Source organism: Habropoda laboriosa, unplaced genomic scaffold (assembly GCF_001263275.1).
Source record: "Habropoda laboriosa isolate 0110345459 unplaced genomic scaffold, ASM126327v1 scaffold212, whole genome shotgun sequence".
Taxonomy (NCBI): Eukaryota; Metazoa; Arthropoda; class Insecta; order Hymenoptera; family Apidae; genus Habropoda; species Habropoda laboriosa.
In genome coordinates, this window is record NW_017100509.1 from 3,039,471 (window position 1) to 3,058,651 (window position 19,181).

General features: G+C 41.1%; 1 protein-coding gene across 1 annotated transcript in view; it reads left to right on the forward strand.

The window, feature by feature from the left end:
• Window positions 1-19,181, forward strand: part of LOC108576200 (neuronal acetylcholine receptor subunit alpha-7-like) — a 216,268-nt gene that overhangs the window by 131,033 nt on the left and 66,054 nt on the right. The window lies entirely within an intron of this gene.

A 19,181-nucleotide genomic window follows, 5' to 3' on the forward strand; every position in this document is an offset into this window, starting at 1 on the left:
TCTTCCGTATCGCGTCGCACTTACCACCACCACGTCGGGTGTGGACGGCTCCGTGCTATAAAGCACGGAGGTTTTCACCCTCGACACGCATTTTTTTACTGAGAACACGCCTAAGAAATACAATAATTGTTTTAGTTCGAAAACGTGTTGATTTCTTTCCTATAAATAAGACTCGCCCTGCCGCGAGTCAGCGTTTCCAAGCATCGAAGAGCTACGGCGTTTTGGGACGCTACACTAGTGAAATCTACCAAAATCAACGAAAATTTGCTGGAATCTGTTAAATTTGATTTAAATTTCGTTGATTTAATTTTTGGATTAAATTTGCTCGTGGCGAACGTTGGTTAGCTTCTGTCGCGTTAAACGACGAATAGTAAAATCCACGATCGCGCGAAATTTCCAAAGGGATATAAAATAGCTGTATGTAAATAGCAGATCTATTTCTGATCCCTGTTGCGAGGCGTTCACAAACGCACCTACGCCACGTGGCAAACTCTCGTCGACAGAATCGGTAAATAAGCGGTTTTTCCGGTGAAAATGCCTCGCTTCTCTACAAAGATCATCCCCTGACGATTTGCTCTCGCTCGTTTCTATTTATGCAAAAATTTCCATCGAAACGTAACGCTGCTATCCTTCCGTCGATTTTCAAACGGACGGACATCTGTAAATATCAACGCGACTATCCGGCTAGAGATAAGTCACTTTCCCGCCGATCTCGTTGGTAAAACAACGTTGTTTGTGAGAAAAACTAAGAAGAAGAAGAAAGAGGAAAGGATATTCGGTAATTTTCGAGGATCGTTAAACAGCGGGTTTATTAAATTCTTCCACGTATATGGGATTTCACGTGAAACAGATAATCAATATAAAAGCCGGCAGGATACAGAAAAGAGACTGTTAGAGACAGATACGGGTAACAGACGAATGCATTGAAAGATTCAATAAGCCCCTCGAATCCCGCAGGAATGGATGCTACGTGTTCGATGTTTCTGAGCACAATCCAGGTAATTTTTCACGTACGACAGCGGGAGTGGAACGTTGTTACACGTAATTTGATATAAAATCAGTTTATCTCCCGTTTGCCACGCGATACACAGTGTACGATCGAACACGTTTCGAACGTTATGAAATTTCACGGGATTACGTATTTCGCGTAAGTTACGTAAATTAGGTACTCGGTGCTGATATCAAAGTCCGGTTAAGTCCTTAATGCCACTTATCCGGCCCGCGGAATATGCAATTTTCAAGTGCAAGCACAGCATGCAAACCAACTGTTAATATTACTGGTAATTCGATTATAGCGCGAGTATAACGTTCACACGATAATGTAATATCTCTTTGCTTTTCTCTTAATGAACTCGTGGAGAGATGGGGCGTGTTTTTCGAGAGTTGAAACACCTTGGAAGTATCTTTCGAGTGAAATTGAGAGGGTGAATGAGAAGATCGATTTAAAATCGGTGAAGAGAAATAAAGGCGCAAAGATATTAGAAAAATCGATTTGAGATTATTATGGAAATAGAGTTGCAAAAATATAGAAAAGATCGATTTGAGATCAGTATAGAAACAGAGACACAGAAATATAGAATTAGTGTTGAGATTAATTAGATTAGTGTAGAAATAGAGTCGCAAAAATATAGAGAAGATCGATTTGAGATCAGTATAGAAATAAAGACAGAAAAGTATATTTGTTCCGAATGGAAAACCGAAGGTTCGCAAAGTGATTTTCATATTTTCAATTTTTCCAACGTGAGTTATTTTTAATTCAAACAGTTCATTTTATCCACGTATAAAACTTCAAATCCCCACGTAAATCCACGCGAGCTGCGACGAAATATCGAACCGGAACCAAAACCTTATTCCCTTTACACGGAAAAGGAGAAGGCAAAAGGCGCAAGGCGGTATCACGCCTCAAACCAATCGGCGCATTCCCCTTTTCGAGCCGCGGAAAATGGAGTACAACGTGTACGAAGTAGAAAATCTTCAAGCAAAAGTAATGAAAGATATCGGAGATGCTTTTCTTACCAATTTTCTCCTTCGACGATTTTTTATCGCACTTTTTATCATGTTTAGCCGAATTCAAGAATGGACATATCAATTCTCGCGAAAGAACAAACACGAATCACCGATGAAAGTACGAAAATCATCCGTTAAATTGTGTCGTTTTAATTTCTTTTTTTTCACTCAGTTTTTATCGCTGCTTGGAGCAATCATTCAGACAACCCTTATTTTAGCGTTCACCAATTTTCATTCAGTGTAACACACTTATTGTTACACTAAAATAAAAGTCTACTCTATTATCGGACATACTGTTACATTCTCTATAGAAGTTGTTCAAAGAACCGAACACGAATTGTTCCGATTGTTTCAGCGTAAAACGGATCTCTGCCATAGGCATGTGAAAATCATGTCGTACACTGCGGATAATTTTCTATCAAAGCGTGCAGCAATTAAAGGGTTGAGAAAAAAGTGTGTTAGTAACTTCTCGCCATCTTTATTCCTTTCACCAAGTCCTAGATTCTAAGAACCTTTATATTAGGTTGTTGCAGGTGAAATAACCGAGGTGTTAGTAAAACTTTCAGCGCGTGTAGTTTTTAGTAAAATTTACTAATCAAACTATAATCTAAATCTTAAAAAAAAATAATTTAACAATTTATTTTTCGACTAAATGAATTTTTGTCCAACTAAAAAGTGACCAGTGGAAACTCAAACCTGAAATTCTGAAATCTGCAATTCCATACGCAACAACCTGACAAAATACTTAAACTGTAGAATACCCACAAATTGGGCAGAAGAATTTTTAAGCACACATACCCCCGTCCCGCGTTTTCAAAGTCCCAGCTGCTTTCTCAACCCTGTTTCCTAATTTCAGCCGCGTTAAACGGCGTTCCAAAGAGATAAATCTACACCCCGGGACGTCTTAACTGTACGTCAACGGTCTTTATTCAATTTGCTTGTTTCCGAATTCAGAGACTCGGCGTTTTCTAAGGCACCTGTATATACCGCATGGCGTATAAGCCACGTAACAAAAGTAAGCAGGTTCGCTTCGTTCACATCGCCGCTCCAAAATGAGTTCCTTCGTAGAGCTGCTAATTATATTTACTGTACATGCGGCACCGGCCGCGTTGTTCCAAGTAAATAACGTATAACTAGACAAAGTAGCTGGTAGAAATATGAGTGACTAGGGGAAAGTAGAACGAAACCAGCTAGAACAGCGACCAAAAGCTTGCCTCAGTTCCCCGCACATCCACAAATTACCTTGCTAATTTTAAGAAGTTTTGATTAACACGGCCAAAATGCACGGTAAGTCGATTAACACCACGGCTGATCAAGGAAGTGCGATTAATAACGGGAAAAGTTTCTACTCCGGGCCATTTGTGAAATTGAAATACCAAAGAGAAATCTGCACCCGAAAAGTGGAACGTTTGCGGGTGAAATTTGATTTTTATTGGAAAATGTAACTTCTTGCCCGTGGCCAAGATCGCTTTCATTTACTTTTACAAGTTACTTTCATCCGATACAATTATACTGATTACGCGTTGCGGAAACGGAGATGCTGTTAACCCTTTGAACTCTGAATGTCTTTGCAAGAGCGAAGAGTCGACGTTTCTTTGTCGTTAATATTCTGCCGTTATATTGAAAAATGTAGAGTTAATTCTAAAATAACGCCAAAATGACAAATTGCGACACGTACACAGGTTTGGAATTGTAGGATTGAGATGAGAATGTTTCGACCGAGTGACAGTTTCTCTGAAAGAAAATGCATGGATTGAAAAATCGGTGCGCGGCAAGAGTGTGTGAATGAGTGCACGAATCTGTGATCGAACGTGAATGAATATAAAAGGCAAGATCGAAATAGGAAGGAGAAAGTTGGAAGTTACATTAGAGATTTTTTGAAAATTTTTCTGTGCAATCACTTGTGCAATTGACAAACGTTAATCTAAAATGCATTATAGTAGATAGTAACATAGACGAACATATTGGCAGAACAATAGACAGAACTGTTACTAAGGCAAAAATAATATATGAAAAAAAAGGAAGGAGAAAGTTGTAAGAGCGAATGTCAAAGGAGCAACGAGAGAAGTCAATCAACCACATTCGGCATCATCGCAACTCTCTCCAACAAACCAATAAGAGAATTAGCGTCAAGACTGCTCAGCATAGCAATTGCTCAAAGTTCAGGAGGCAACATCTGCCCTAGTACTTCATGAATGGAAGTTAGACAAGATTGCAAAATTACCACCTGGACTGACCACGATCTTAACCATTTCGACCTTAGTATCGCCATGTCCCATCTTCTGATTTTCCCTTCGAAACTCCCACTTTATTCCACGTCTTGGCCTACCAAGGTACGACAGAAATGAGTTTTTAACGACTGAAGCAGTAAATTCTAATTTCCCCCTGCCAGATTAGCCAAATTCTCAAGTGAAAAATAACGTTTCTTCGCGATCGTGTCACTGACACTTTCACAGACCATAGACAACCGTGTGTTTAACGAGCAGGTAAGCGGAATCTTGGGTGGCGTGCACGCACGTGTTTCGATACCTCCCGAGGCAGAACGTGGCGCATAAAAGGGCCTCTTTGTTTCCGATTCGCAGCCGACTGACAAAACCGAGTTTCCATGTACACGGGTAGCGGCCTCATTTTCCCTTCATCGGCGTAATCAGTGTGGGTCACACGAATATGCGCTCCACGAGCCGCGTAAGTCCACCGCCGTTGAATAAGGGTGGCAGAGGAAGTAGTCCACGGCACGTACGACCGGTTTGGATCGCGAACTTTTAATTAGAGGCAGGGAAAAGAAGCGATGGTGTCAGTGGAATGTGGGCAGACCGAATGTCTCCTCGGGTGAAACTTCGTTGCTCGTTTGATGGAAATCACACCACCGCCTTGTCGTCGCAGAAATTGTTGTCCGTGGAACAACGCGAGATCTCTCCCTTCTTTCCTTTCGTGCAGCAGCACCGACTAACAGATCTAACGACTTATCTCTTCAAAGCCGAAAGTAGGAACAGAGATCCCGAAGAAAAATTACGTCGAGATACCCAGGAGGACTCCTTTGACGAGCACTCGGGACGATGTCTGTTTCGGACGAGTGTTTCAAAACAGATGTCCGACTGTGTAGAACTTCAAACTTTCGTATTACTTCGTTTCCGGTTTCTTTAAGTTTCTAAAATCCCCGAAGATCTCTAATTAGAGTGTTATTTTCCTGTGAGAATGGGCGGTCACCCATCCTAACGTTAGACGCGAGGGAATGCAGCTTTACCTAGGAAAGCTACCGACGAGTCACCCTGTCCGCTCCCCAGTTCTTCCAGGATAAAAGGAACTGCATTCTTATGTTATTTAAAGTTAGAATAATTATAATAAATTTACCACGACCATTTGACATAAAATAGTCACTTCTAAGTCACACTTAGATAATGTTATACGATCGAATAAAAAACCAGAATAAATTCAATTATTTCGACGAACCATTTCCATGTTATTTAAGGAAGAACAGTATCGTATACAGGACAATCGAGAATTTAAAATTGACGAGCACGTGAACAACTCTTCAACCCCTTCGCTTTTCCAGAACAACACTTCCACGGACATAGAGATTCTTCAGCATACGTGAATTTCACGTAAAAAAATGTCTCGTTTCATCCTTATCTTTTATTAGACCCTCGAAAACCGTGTCTCCTCTACCCGAACTGACGCATTCCTGTTCCGACCACGGCGACAGTCAGAGATATCACTGTACCGAGAAAATTTTCTCACCCATTTATCGCCCGAATAGATTCTCCAAAAGTCGTTCGAGGCAACGTTCTAAACGAAATAAAATACACGCACAGAGACAGCGTGGAGTGCTTTCCTCTTTTAAAACGACGTTTCCGAGCAATACGGAGAGCAATGTACGGGAAGTCACTGTCTCTGTAGCGATTACCAAATCGATGCAGTTCGGTTTTGTTAACATTTTTCGCGGCTGTTAGTTTTTACGATACACCAAAACCGGGAGAAAAATTTCCCGACATTGATCGACAGACATTTTAAATAAAAGGACGCGTGAGATAGCGACGTGTCAGAGAGATATAATACTCGATTTGATTATTTCACGATTCTTCTTTCCCGAATGTGCTAAACGATATCGACAAACTGACGGGACATTTTGAAGGCACCCGTTAAATCTATCGTTGGATAAACAACGACGAGAAATTGCTACGGCCTGAGTATGTTTGTCGGGGAAAAGGGTGGAATCGGACCATTTTTCACACTTCTTTTCTCTCTCTCTCTCCGTCGCGTTTCAAGTGGCCAACAACCGTGTAACAGGAACGCTGAAACGTTCGAAACGTTCCCCTTTCTAATCGAGGATTCCCTTGACTGTCCATGCAACGAAACCTGAAAATTAGAAGAACCGAAATGTTCAGCGGCGCGGACCATTTTTCCCGTGAATTGTGTCATCGATCGCAGTTTACGAATGCATTCGATATTTCGACGAAAACGTTGAAAAAAGAGCAAGAGAGAGAGAGAAGGTTCGTAGAAATGACGCTTCCAATCTGCACGCTAATTATCACTCGGCTCTAACGGAGGACTTTTTACGCGTGATGGCAGAATGGTCGGGTATCTATTTGTCCGTAATGAGCGTTTCGATTTTCCGTCAGAATGCCTCTAAAAGGAGGTAATAAAACGGCTTTTTTTATCACGTGCACACACCAACGGGTGAAGTTTTTTTACCTTGTTGTTGCAGCCACAACGAGCAACGGTCCGCCTTGAAATTACTTCTCAAACTATTCCCTAAGTTGCGCCTTCGTAACTCGCGCTATAAGCATTTTAATTAAAGTTCGTTAGAAGAAACCAAATATTCATCTCGGGAAAGAAATCAATACGATGAAAGGAGATTGAAAGTAGAGCAAAGATCGTGTTTACCGATTCCCTCGATATCTTTTCACGTGAAATACCATTTTAACGTTCGAACCGATGCAATTGTTTCGCTTAAAATCGTCTCGCTGCTAATAATTAGCAGTTTTACCATAAAAAGTAAGGTAGCATCGTTATTTTTATTATCTGCATATGTAATATGAAAATTACACGTAAGACACGCGACGAACAAATTTTCAACGAATAAACTTAAAAAACGTAGGACTATTTACAACGTTGAATAAGTTAAAGGGCGGGCAGAGAAATGTTCGTAACCTGCATAAACGTGGATTAAACGCGCCAAATTTATTTGCCTTCTTTTTCAACCGTTTAATGGGGGAATACTTATGCGTTCCACTTGCTGCACAGGACTTTCTCAGCGAGTTTCACACCTATCCTGTCACATCTATTCCCACTTCAGAAATATTTCGCTGCTGACACTTGGAGAGTTCTTGTCTGACCAATGACGATACATTTCACTTAACCCGTCAGATGCACAGAAAATATCCGGAGATTTAACAGAATTCCTTGTGCGAAAGCTCAATATACTTGGGTCATAAATATGGAGGAATCGTACACGTTCAAGTAATTCTCCCTGACAGATATATCTCGCGTTTATAAAACAAGAGCTGCTTTATTCGAAGTGCCATCTCTCCGGTAATACACGTCGAATAACAATTAATATCTAATAACGAATACCGACTGCTATTAGGAACTGTCGAAATTTCGTTATTTTCATTTCACTCGGAAAAATGCCTAAATTTTTCAAAGTAACAAATTTATTAACCAAACTGCGCGTGAATTGTTATTTATACAATGTTTCTTCTCAATCGAAACTCGTTGAAAAACAGTCCATTAAAGTTAATAGAGTAATTAATAACCACAATTCAAGCATTTAATTAGAAATTAAGTAAAAAAAAAAAATACCTGTAAATTCTCCGCTGGGAATTCGTTAAAAGAGCCCATTGATGTTTATAGAGAAATTAATAACCGCAATTGAGATATTTAATTCCAACTGAGAATCGCGTTATAAATGAAACAAAAAGAAAGAAAAATCAAAGGAAATTCAATTAAAGTTTTCAGGAATTCATTAGGCAACTATCGTCGATTGTTCGTTTCATCAGTTCTGTAGAATTTGGTTGGAAAGAAATTCAATCCAAACACGGAGGTTCTCCTTTTTAAACGAAATTCGAGCATTTTACCGCTCGTATGCACTGCCTACACACTTCTGAATACAATTTCGCGAATTACAACAGCGCCGAACGACAGGCCTGTCGATAGATTTTCGCCAATTAAAAGGACTCCGCAGGAAGAAAAAGGGAATTTCGCGGAATACCGACAGCTGAACACCTTTCACGCGTATGCATCCCGCCCTCTGTTCAAGTGCATCGCCGGATATTTCGACTACAATTCCAAGTATTGTCCGGCGAACTTTCGAATAATTAATCGCTCGAAAATTTCGTCTTCCCTTAACTTCGCCACGCCTGAATGCCGGACCCATGATTAATCTTATTACGTCAACGCGATCGATATTTGCTAAAGGGAGGAGTGAAACCCTCATTGAGACCATTTTTTCTTCTCCTCTCTCTCTCTCTTTTTTTACGTTCCACTTTCGCAAAGCTTCATCCTGACTGAGCAAAAATGATCCATCGTCCTTTCAATTATTTCACCGCGCAACTTCACTGTGCCAACGTAAGCGTGTTCATTGTTACGAAGTATGGCCAAGTATTCGAAATATTTCATGAAATTGTGGTTTCATCCCAGAGAGAGAGAGAGGGTGGGTTGAATGAAAAATCCAGAGATTTGCAATTTACTCGGTTCATCCGTGAATTAAATCACGTGTGTTCAAGAAGCGTTAACAGAGGGAATGCAATTTTCATAGTAATTAAAGTTGCATGGTAGAGAGGAGATAATAAAGTATTCGCTGGTACAATCGCTGGCGAGATGGTTCCGTAAATTGTAACAAAGGCATCTTGTTTTGTACGTAATAGGCGATGTTGATGTTTCACGAACCAGAGAATAATTCAAAGGAACATCGGCAAGATGTCCTTTAATATCAACGGGGAATAGGAAGCCGCTTCCTTGTTCGGCTATTAGCTTGTCGAGATGTGAAATCTCGTCATCGTGGGAGAATCTCTTTGACTTCGGGGTGTGTACTTAAAATAGAAATTAATTTCTGTCAGTTCAATGGCCAACAGGGATGGACAGCGTAATTAGCATGCATTCAGAACACTATTCAACTCGTAAACAACCGCAAGACGTCTGTACTTCTCTTAATTACCAGGTTACTCAGCTGATGTTTACTAAAACGTGACGCAAATTGCGCAAATAGACAATTCCTCCCGCCGTTACTACGAATTCTTCGTTACGAACCCTGTGCACTCGGAGGTGATTTTTCTGTAGGAAAGTTTGCAAATCGGATCTTTGAAATATTTGAAAATGAACGTAAAAACAAACCGTACTATTTTATTTAAACGTTCAACGTATTCTCTGTTTCACTATGGCAATCAAACTTATAGAGGTCTGCTCTCCGATTTGATCAATTATTTACTAAGTGACTTAATGTCGCTTCTCAGTCGCCACTCGATTGCAAATGGTTGATAATTCCAACGATAGCGATTTTAAACGAATTAATAAAAAAAACGAAAATTCTACTAGACAACGACAGTAAATTTAGCTGATTTAACACGCTCGAAATCATTCCACAAATTTTCGACTAACAAAACTCAATCTTCTCGACCTCGCTCATTAATCCATCGAGCTGTTCGCGGACACGTCGATTGCAACATTCGACGAAAGCAAGAATAACACTCGAAACAAAGCACTCCTGAAATCCGTATAATACGACAAGCAGGGAAACGACAACGTTACAGGTCAAGGATAAGCCCTGTAAACGGTTTTGCGTGATCCAGCTCGTTATAAAGTATAGAAAACAAATCCGTGGATACAGAAGACGCGACAACGAGCCCGGCTTCTCGTCGTTATTTCAGACGAGACTCGGCTAATCTGCGCCAACAGTTCCTGCCTGTTGGTATTCACCAAGCACCCTCGCATTTTTTTTCCACGGCTTCTAACGAAAAAAAAAAAAAAGAAAGAAGAAAAACAGCGGAGCTTTTATAGTAGCAACCATGCTTTTCCGATTTTGTACACGTGTTATTTATATATCCAGGACGAAGTTTCGTTCGCTTCCAACGAATGGTGCGCCGTAGCTTTCTTCGTGTACGAGGCGCACGAATCGAGATAAAGCGATCTTTCTCTTCTGCACGCTGTTAGCAGACTAAACATTTCTCCTTCAACGCTTCGCGAGCTTGCAACATCAGGATTACAATAAATTAAAGTATAAATAAATCTTATCTCGTTCCACTCGGTGCCGGAGTTAATTCTAGAGAAGGAGGTCTGCTCACGGCACTTCCATTCGACCGGGGCCCTCTCTCTCCTCTCTCGACTTGTTTCAAACTTATGTCTAGAGTTTAAGGGGAACTTTAAGCGCGATACAGAGCAGCCAGTAAAGAGCTGTGATTGTGTGAACTTGAATTTCGCGCCTCTATATCTGGAGACGTCCTCTACTACGTTCTTAAGGAACTTGGAACGTCTCGCGCATCCGTAGCTTCGTTACGAATTGATTGTGCTCAATCCGTCGGCGTGAGACTTGCTCTTGGTAAGGACAGTTTCGAGTGTATCAACTCAACTGTGTTTTGATGTTTTGATGTTTTGATACTGGCGGGGAGAGCGGCGGTTCTTCAACTGCGAAGCTTTGTGTTGGATGCAGTTCATTTTCGAGTATCTCTTAGGATAGATTCTCTAAGTGTTCGCTGATAAATAGACCGAGGATTTTTATGCAAATTTAGTTTTTCGAGGATATAGCAAAAAAAAGTAGATTCACATACCAGGTATTATAATATACACTCTGTGAAATTTTGTACCTTTAAATTTTCTATGAATGCATAGAAATACGCAGTTTACCGATAAAGGAATACTCCGAGGTGATAATCACCGAATTTGACGAAACTTTGGTATACAGTAATTCACAAAAGAAAATATTCAACGCTATAATTTGGATATGTTTTCATATTATGTGCATTCTGTGCAATTTTGTACCTTTAAATTTCCTACAAATGCACAAAAATCCGCAGTTTACCGATAAACCACCGACAACGGAATATTCCGAGGTGATAATCGCCGAATTTGACGAAACTTCGGTACACAATAATTCTCAAAAAAATATCCGACACTTTTCAATCGTCCACAGTGAAAGGGGTGAAAATCGTTCTTCCAAGGTGGCAATAATTTTCTATCACAAACGGCTTGAAAAATGTAATCTTGGCACGGAGCGGTCTCCTATTTTCAGCACTAATAGCACGTTAAACTTCCTAATCGCGTAATTACAAATTAGCAAACTTTTCGTAGGCTCGCGGGGCCGGGAATAATGGAAATTCGATATTTGCCGAGCGCGACACCGTCGCATCGGCCGGGTTAATTTTCACGAGTGAGTTCTTAAAAAAGATTACCACGATGGCCGAGCGATGAGAAAGCACTCGGCGGCCGTTTAATTCGAGCGTTGGCCACGATTTCAACTCGCGGGGGTTAATCTTGTGGAACGCCCGACAGCGTTATATCCCAGTGAAATATACTTCTTTCGCGACTCGCGCCCAAAGAAATTCGTTAAACGCAAATTTCAACTTTTCCTCAAGGTTGCAGCAGCGGCGCCCCGGAAACGGGTCACCGGAAACATCTAAAGGCGAAAATATGCGGGATCCTGCCGCCTGAATTTCCTTTCCGCCATCCGCAACTTAGAGGCGATCACAAAGCTCTCGTCGAAATGCGAAAGCTCAAATACGGGATCGTGTTTTATCACGCTACACTCTATTCCCCAATTATTTCGCCCGATACCGTCTTCCTTTGCGTTGTATCTTCTTCGTTCCTCGAGTTTGTACGACAAATTAAGGATTTGCTAACGAAAGGAAGTGTTAGGCACCTGCATCGTTGCAGCTTACTGAGAAAATTGTTTCTTTCGAGGCTTTCTATTGTTCATCACCATTTGCCGGCTAGTTCAGAGGAATGTTGAAACAGTTGACAAGGTTTATAGCGGGCCGTAAAACAACTGAGCGATCTGTAGTCTACGTTTTATGTTTCTTCCTGAAAGTTACAGCCTGCTGCTAGTACTCGCTGCTAACACACGTCGGCTTATCTTTAGTTTTGCTGTGAACGTATTGAAAGTTGGAAAGATTTTCTCGAAACATGCCAGAGAAGAGCGAACTGAGTGACCACCGTCGCAAGTTAATTCTTTTTTAAAAAACAGAGTAAAAGTCGCAGAGAAATTTAGGCCATTGATGGAAAAAGGGCACGGAAACCTATGTTTATATTACTTCTCTCTCGGATTTAATTACATTACTTTTCACTAAGTAATGCGGTAACGAAAATTTTGAAATCCATTTCCTTGAAATATCATTTTGGCGTATATGACTTTTTTTTCCATTAAACGCCTGAACTGCAAGTCCTCTAGGAAATATGCAGTCCACGATAAATTGACTTCCTCAAAAATGACACTGTCCTGTGCCTAAACTCGCGACCCTAACGTATCCCGTGTTTAACCCTTCGCAGACTATGGACTCACACACGCGTTCACAAAACACTACGAACACAATCGCTAGCTCAATGCTTTTCAGCAATAAAAATAGTTGCTCTCGCCGTGAACTCCTATACCTACATTGAAAAGAAAGATCGAAATAGTGAGCTGGTTCAGTATCTCAACATGGTCCTCCGTCCTCGAAGGGTTGAACAAAGAAGCTTAGGGAGAAAGGGAAGAAAGTAATTGAAGTAATACCGGCGGATTCGCAATCTTAATACCACTTTAGCGCGGAGTGAATTTCGTGGCGGTGCAAACGCGACAGCGTTATTTTAACTAACTCATTTGTACTCGCGACACGCTTATTTCATCCTTATTTACTTCGCGAGCATTAATTGTTCAACTTGTTGCTCACTTATGTACGACGCTTCAGCTTTTTCAAGTACGAAGCCTGGCAAGAGAAGAAAGAGGAGAGGGAGAGGGCAGGGGAAATTGCCATGGTAATTCCATCTTCTTTGCCCGAGAGTTCTCTAAAACAAGAATTAACATTCGACTCGTCTACCGGGAACGCAAGACGCCGGACAGTTGCGTGCTTACATTGCAATTTCGCTAACACTCTGTGTATCTTATCATTCGCCGAAAGCACAAAAATCTACACTCCTTCAGAAGTATCACCTCGGTAAACGAAACTTCTATCTTCAATTATTTCGGAAGAATGTCTCAAGCGAAAGCTTCTAGAGGGGCGAGAAGAGGAAAGAATAAACGAGAAAAGTAGTTGTTCTTTGTGAAAGTTTCTTTCACAGACGCGAACCAGAGAAAATCACAAGCGCATTTGTCACAAACGAAGGAGATCTACAGGTGTTAACGAAAACCGCGGCTAACAAAGTGGCGGTTTGAAGAAAAAGGGTGGTGCGAATGGGAGGAGAAACACGAACACATCCTCGTAGAACAAGTGTAACTTCCAGTTAGACACAAGAGACCAGCCGCGGCGGTTTCGTCACTCAAGTTTGAGGTCGGCGACGGAGTAAGTTCTGCTTACCTCTTAACCATCGCGGCACTGTCTGAAAAAGGTTAAACGTTCCTTTAAGAAGGCTTTGCGGGATACGTTTCGCCCGTGGACACCGTTCGCATAAATCACGCGGCCAACAATTCGAGCCGTGACGCCATTACGAAGCTTTAGAACTGCCGTAACTCAGGCAAGAACATCATTTTGCCACTTACACGGTGCACGAAACAATTACCTCCAACCATCCTCGACAATTTTTCTTATTTATTCAACGATGAATTAAAATTAGAAACGGAAATCTTCCCTCGAAAAGGTTCCAGTTCAAAGTCTGAAGATTCCGATAACTTTCCTTTGGGATTCTAGGGGAGCGCGGCTATGGGCAAAGCTAAATTTTAGACGACGAGGAATTAAAGTGCACCGAGTGTCTCGGTTGGTTCCGATCGAAACTCTATCGGCACGTTGTAACGCGATTAGGTATAATTTTGTTCGCGTTCAGAGGAACGTTTAGTGGTACGTAAGTTGGTCGTATTTCAACGAACCGAGGATTCGCTGTGACAGAATCGACTTCTCTAAATACAATTCGTAACGGTCCCCCTGTATTACTGGTAAACGCTACCCCGCGTTTCCCAACTTCCAGAACCCATTAAAACTGTAAATCAGTTGGCATTTCTATGTATCCGGTGACCAGAACTTGAGATATCTAAGGCAGAAGGTTCGAGAGGAACTAACTTCCTACGTTTGTACAATAAATTCAAATTCAAATTTACAGTACCGCGTACGTGCATTCAGATGCAAACATGATTTACACGGTGAACATGACACAAATGCACTCGGTTTTACGAATATCCGGGGATTCGATAAATCTATACAATGAGACTTGCGTGATTCGTCTCTGTTTTCATGGGGGAAAAACCACGTCTGATGTATTGTTCAAACAAAGACATCGTGGAAAATTCGTCCAACTCGGATAATTTCAATTAAGCAACGTTCGTAACGGACGATTCGATTTTTATTGGTAAATACACAGCGTGCGTTAATTAATTAACTTCAAGCAATTCTCTGGAATGCTATTATATCGCAAAATAGGAAATACAATGCAAACAGCGTTTCATTTTTCCACATCTTTATATTCAAATTTTCTCCCATTGTTTCACGGATAATTGCTTTGCGGGATAAAATATTCGGGTGCTCGGTACGAGAAAGTTTTCATTAAATTTCTCCACTAATTCAACTTTCATTCGGCGTTTTTTCAATCGCCGTCAAAGGAGGAGAACGAACGATTTCGAGGGAAATTTAAGTATTCGCGATACTTATCCGCCAATCTGCATTATTAACGTACAACTATCGAATTAAGGAGCAGCTCCGTACGTTTCTCCGATTATCTCCACGTCCTCTAATCAATTATTGGAAAGACGTTGCTGGAACGCTATGACAGTGTCCGAAATGCAGTTCACCGTCTCTCAGGGACTAATTTGATAGCGACATCGACTATTGACAAGATTTCGTCAATTCTCAAGTTACAATTGCTCCCGTTTCGAATCCGATAAAGTCACATCTTTCGCGAAAGTTTCCGTGAAAAAATCTCGAAGGGTCAACCTTTCCAGAATTTATACGTGTATTTCTTCGACGTAAAACGACCGAGAAATTTTTTTAACGAGAATTCTTCACCTCCGGCAATTTCGAAACTTTAATCGAACAGTCTTGACCTCTATAGGATAATCATAACGCTGCTGCCCAATTAGAACTGCGATAATTGAAATTAATACCCATAGCTCTGCTTCTACGACACACTTTCCTCTTGGAATACTCGGTTTCGCCGAGTAATAAATCTACTCGAACTAGGAATTTATCCACAAGAATGTTAGGCATATGTATATTTTTAACAGGGCAGTAAATCAAGGAGAAACAAACAATTTGGGCAATAATAGAAGACTGATCGCTTTCCAGGGAATGGAGGTCACACCATCCTTTGATCGTCCTGCCATCATAGCTGAACACGCAAATTGACCACGCGACGTTATGGCATTCCCCAAATGACTACTACAACACGTTATGCCATTGCTCAACCGTTACATGAATGCACATACCGCTGCAACTCCTCACCCTCGACAGTCTGACAAACAATGCATTCTGACCTACAAAGCTTTAAGAAGCACCTACGTATTGTGTACACGCTACATTTGCCAACGATCTCTCTCTCTCTCTCTGTTCTATTCTCCGATGCCTTTCGCACAGTGCTCAGGAAACATTAATAAAATCCTGACAATCATTTTCACGCACTTCTTAGCACCGGCGCCGAAGTGACCAAAGAACGAAATTTTTCCTAGTGTCGGACACAATTTCGGAACGCTTTCGAGCGTTTGATCTCTGTATTTATGGAAAATTCGCGAATTCGCGTTATTAAATTTGGAAGAAACGATTTAACTTTAGAAAGCGAATCCGCTCTGTATTTAGGAAATCGATGCCAAAGAAAATTCGCGTTATTAAATTTGGAAGAATTTGGAAGAAACGATTTAACTTTGAAAAGAGAATCCGCTTTGTATTTAGGAAAATAAAGGCAAAGAAAATTCGCGAATTCGCGTTATTAAATTTGAAAGATTTTGAAAGAAACGATTTAACTTTAAAAAGCGAGAGAGTGTTATTTGCAATCTTTGAAATCTTAATCCGCTCTGTATTTAGGGAAATAAGTGCAAAGAAAATTCGCGAACTCGCGTTACTAAATTTGGAAGAATTCGAAAGAAATAATTTAATTTTAAAAAGGGAAGAAAGCGTTATTTATAATCGTCTTATTTGCATTTTGGAAATTTCTTGGTACGCGGTAAAAAGTATTTTGGCAGAATTCTTATGCGGAAGTAATATCGAGAAATATGGCTCGCTACGAACAATTCTCGAAAACCCGTTTGGAGCATTGAAATTCTCAGGACGCGTTTTCGAAGGAAAATTTTCGGTTCCAAGACAGGGGGGAATTGTAGGACAGAAAAAGATATCCTCAGAGACGATTTCGTTAAAGTATATGTAGATATCTAAGTATACCGTAACTTAGAGATGTGGTGCAGTAAAGACGAATTTGCAATTCATGTTCCCACAGGAGTTTCTGGGGATTCGAGTCGCAAATTCCTTACAAAGTCGTCTTTGCGGCTTTGTCAAGCAACGCCTATAGATTTCGTAATTAGTGGCTTTAGAATTGCCTGCGTATACGCAAACCTAACCTAAAACTTCCTCCCATTTTTCACGCAAACCTTCAACTTCGCTTCGAATAATCATAACTCCGCCAAAACTGAACGCATTCGTTCAAAATAGGAACAATTACAATCGATTTCGCTAATTTATTTGTTTCAACTTTTGGCGGGAATTCGGCAGAATTTTCGATACGACTACGATTCAACGCTGGTGAACAGCTGATCGCCAGGTAACACCGGCAAAGTACAAATTCCCCTTACCCGGAAGGATAATAATTTAGGTTAGGGCGAATCTCGCAAGGAGTACACGTGTCAAGTGGAGATATCAAGATGCTCTTGTACATGTTACAGAGCTTGTGGGCGGCGATTGAAATGACCGCAATGCTCTGTGGCGATGTTCACTTGGCCAGGAACAGATTCTGACCGTTCTCCTGCGTTCCATAAAATCCGAATAATCTGAATAAGTTGTGGCAGAGGACGTGTATAAATCAAACTTTCCAGCGGAATGTATTTTCCGATCGAATCAAATAGCTGATAACAAAATCGTACAACAGAGAACTTCTTCCTTGAACAAAATTTCCAATACTATTGTTGTAAACTACCGTACTTTCACGAGTCAAAATTTGGCTCTTCCATTGTTACACGGTTGAATCTTCTTGGAATTTATTTGTCTCCTGTTACGGTGAACAGCAGGTTAGAGGATCTCGAAATTTCGTTGGGGAACGATCACGAATAAATTGGACGGTATTACTTCTGCATAAATAAACGTTCGCGAAAGGAAAAGCACCCTTTCCACGTTCATTTCCATCCGCAGCCAGGAACAGAGGATCGTGGCAAGTTTCCTTCTCTCTGGCGTTTGCCAAGAAAGTCAGAAAAAGCGCAGGAAGCGAAGTGAAAGATAAACGAGTTTTTCGTCTGTCAGAGTTGTTGGCAGCCACAGGGCAATTCTGAGCGATTCGTGCCGTCACGTCGTGGTCAAATTCTTTTTTTTCCCTCTCTCGTTACCGGAAGATGGACGTGTACCCGGTGACGTTCCCGGTGTACCCGAAGTCGCCATCTCGTTAAACTTCCAAGACTTTGGCCTGGGACGCTCGAAAAATTCCGAAAGACTCGAGAAACGAGGAGAAAAAGGCGAGGAACACCTTGGATCCTTTGCCAGATAGCGACGAAAAGAGAGAAAGAGAGAGAGAGAGAAAGACGCAAGGTCGTTGAGACTGAACATCAAAAGAATTTTAGTAAAGCGACAGGAATTTCATTTATCCGTTCTATCGTTTCCTCTGTCTCACGTTGCACATTGATGTAACGCCAAAGTCTCCCCGCGACGGTACGTGCTCTCTCTCACATATTCCAAAAAATAATTCTCTCCTTCTGTTTCGAGTACAACGCGATTCCATGGGAAAATATTACAGGCCGCGTGGAAATTTGCATATTAAACTACTGCAAGTTCGAGCAACGGAATACTTTAGAGAGAAGATAGAGAGAAAAAAGGTGTAACCTCAGAATTTGACGGCTCTTTACTTCCAAAGTTCAACGTGTTTTAATAATCACCAGTCTAGCTTGCGTAGAATCCAAATTACGCGACTGATCCTCAAGATTGTTCGAAAGAAACCGCGAACGTAGGTACTTTGTATTCGAGAAAAAATGATCGGTAGTATTAACAGGTACGAAAAGTTTTCGAGAGACGGTAAATTATACAAGGAACGCGGAGAACAACCGCAAGGATTTAGATCCGACTTTAGAACGGCTTGCGCGGGCTCTTTGAAAGGGGTGAGAGCAGACGATAAGATCCAATTATCGAAAAACAGTTTATTTCGCGGACAAGCAAAGGTATAAGCCGGACCAAGAAGGGAATAATCCTTGGTATATTTCTTGGGAATGGACCTTCGTCCGAGAGAACGTCCAATTGTCACCGTGTGAGACGTTGGGAAGCAAGACGAAGTACCGACTGTTCACTTTCCGACGTATACAGCACGAGAACCGGGATGAAAATCATTTTAAAATCGTTCTAATGGAAGCTGGAAATGAGGAAATCACCGAACGGATATTTAAGAGCTCGCGAAGAAATAGAATACTTAACGAGATTCTATTTGCTGCCCTTTTCCCTTCTTATCCAGCGGCAAGGATTAAGAAAAAGAGCGAAGAAATGTGTTTCGAGTGGAATTTCAGAATGGAAAAATTCGCGTTCATTTCTGTTAGCGAGATAAACAAATTTGTATTCCCTTCTATTCGAACGTAAGCTAACAGTAAGATTGCACGTTTCTAATTTTCAAACGAATGGAACTTTAAAATCGCGAAAAACGTCTTCTCGCACGATTCACGCTACTCGTGTCCCTAATTCTCTTTTGCATTGCTATATACATAGAAGAGCTTAAGGTCAATTTAAATCTGGCCTCACATTATCACGGGCGCCGATCTTGTGGTAAACCAAACGCTAAACCGAGCTTAAGTTTTGTTCAACCATTCTATAATCCGTCTAATAGACAATGTTTGTTCTGATCCAATCATCCATGTGATGCCATTTTCGAACGAAGGATGCGAGCAAGTTATT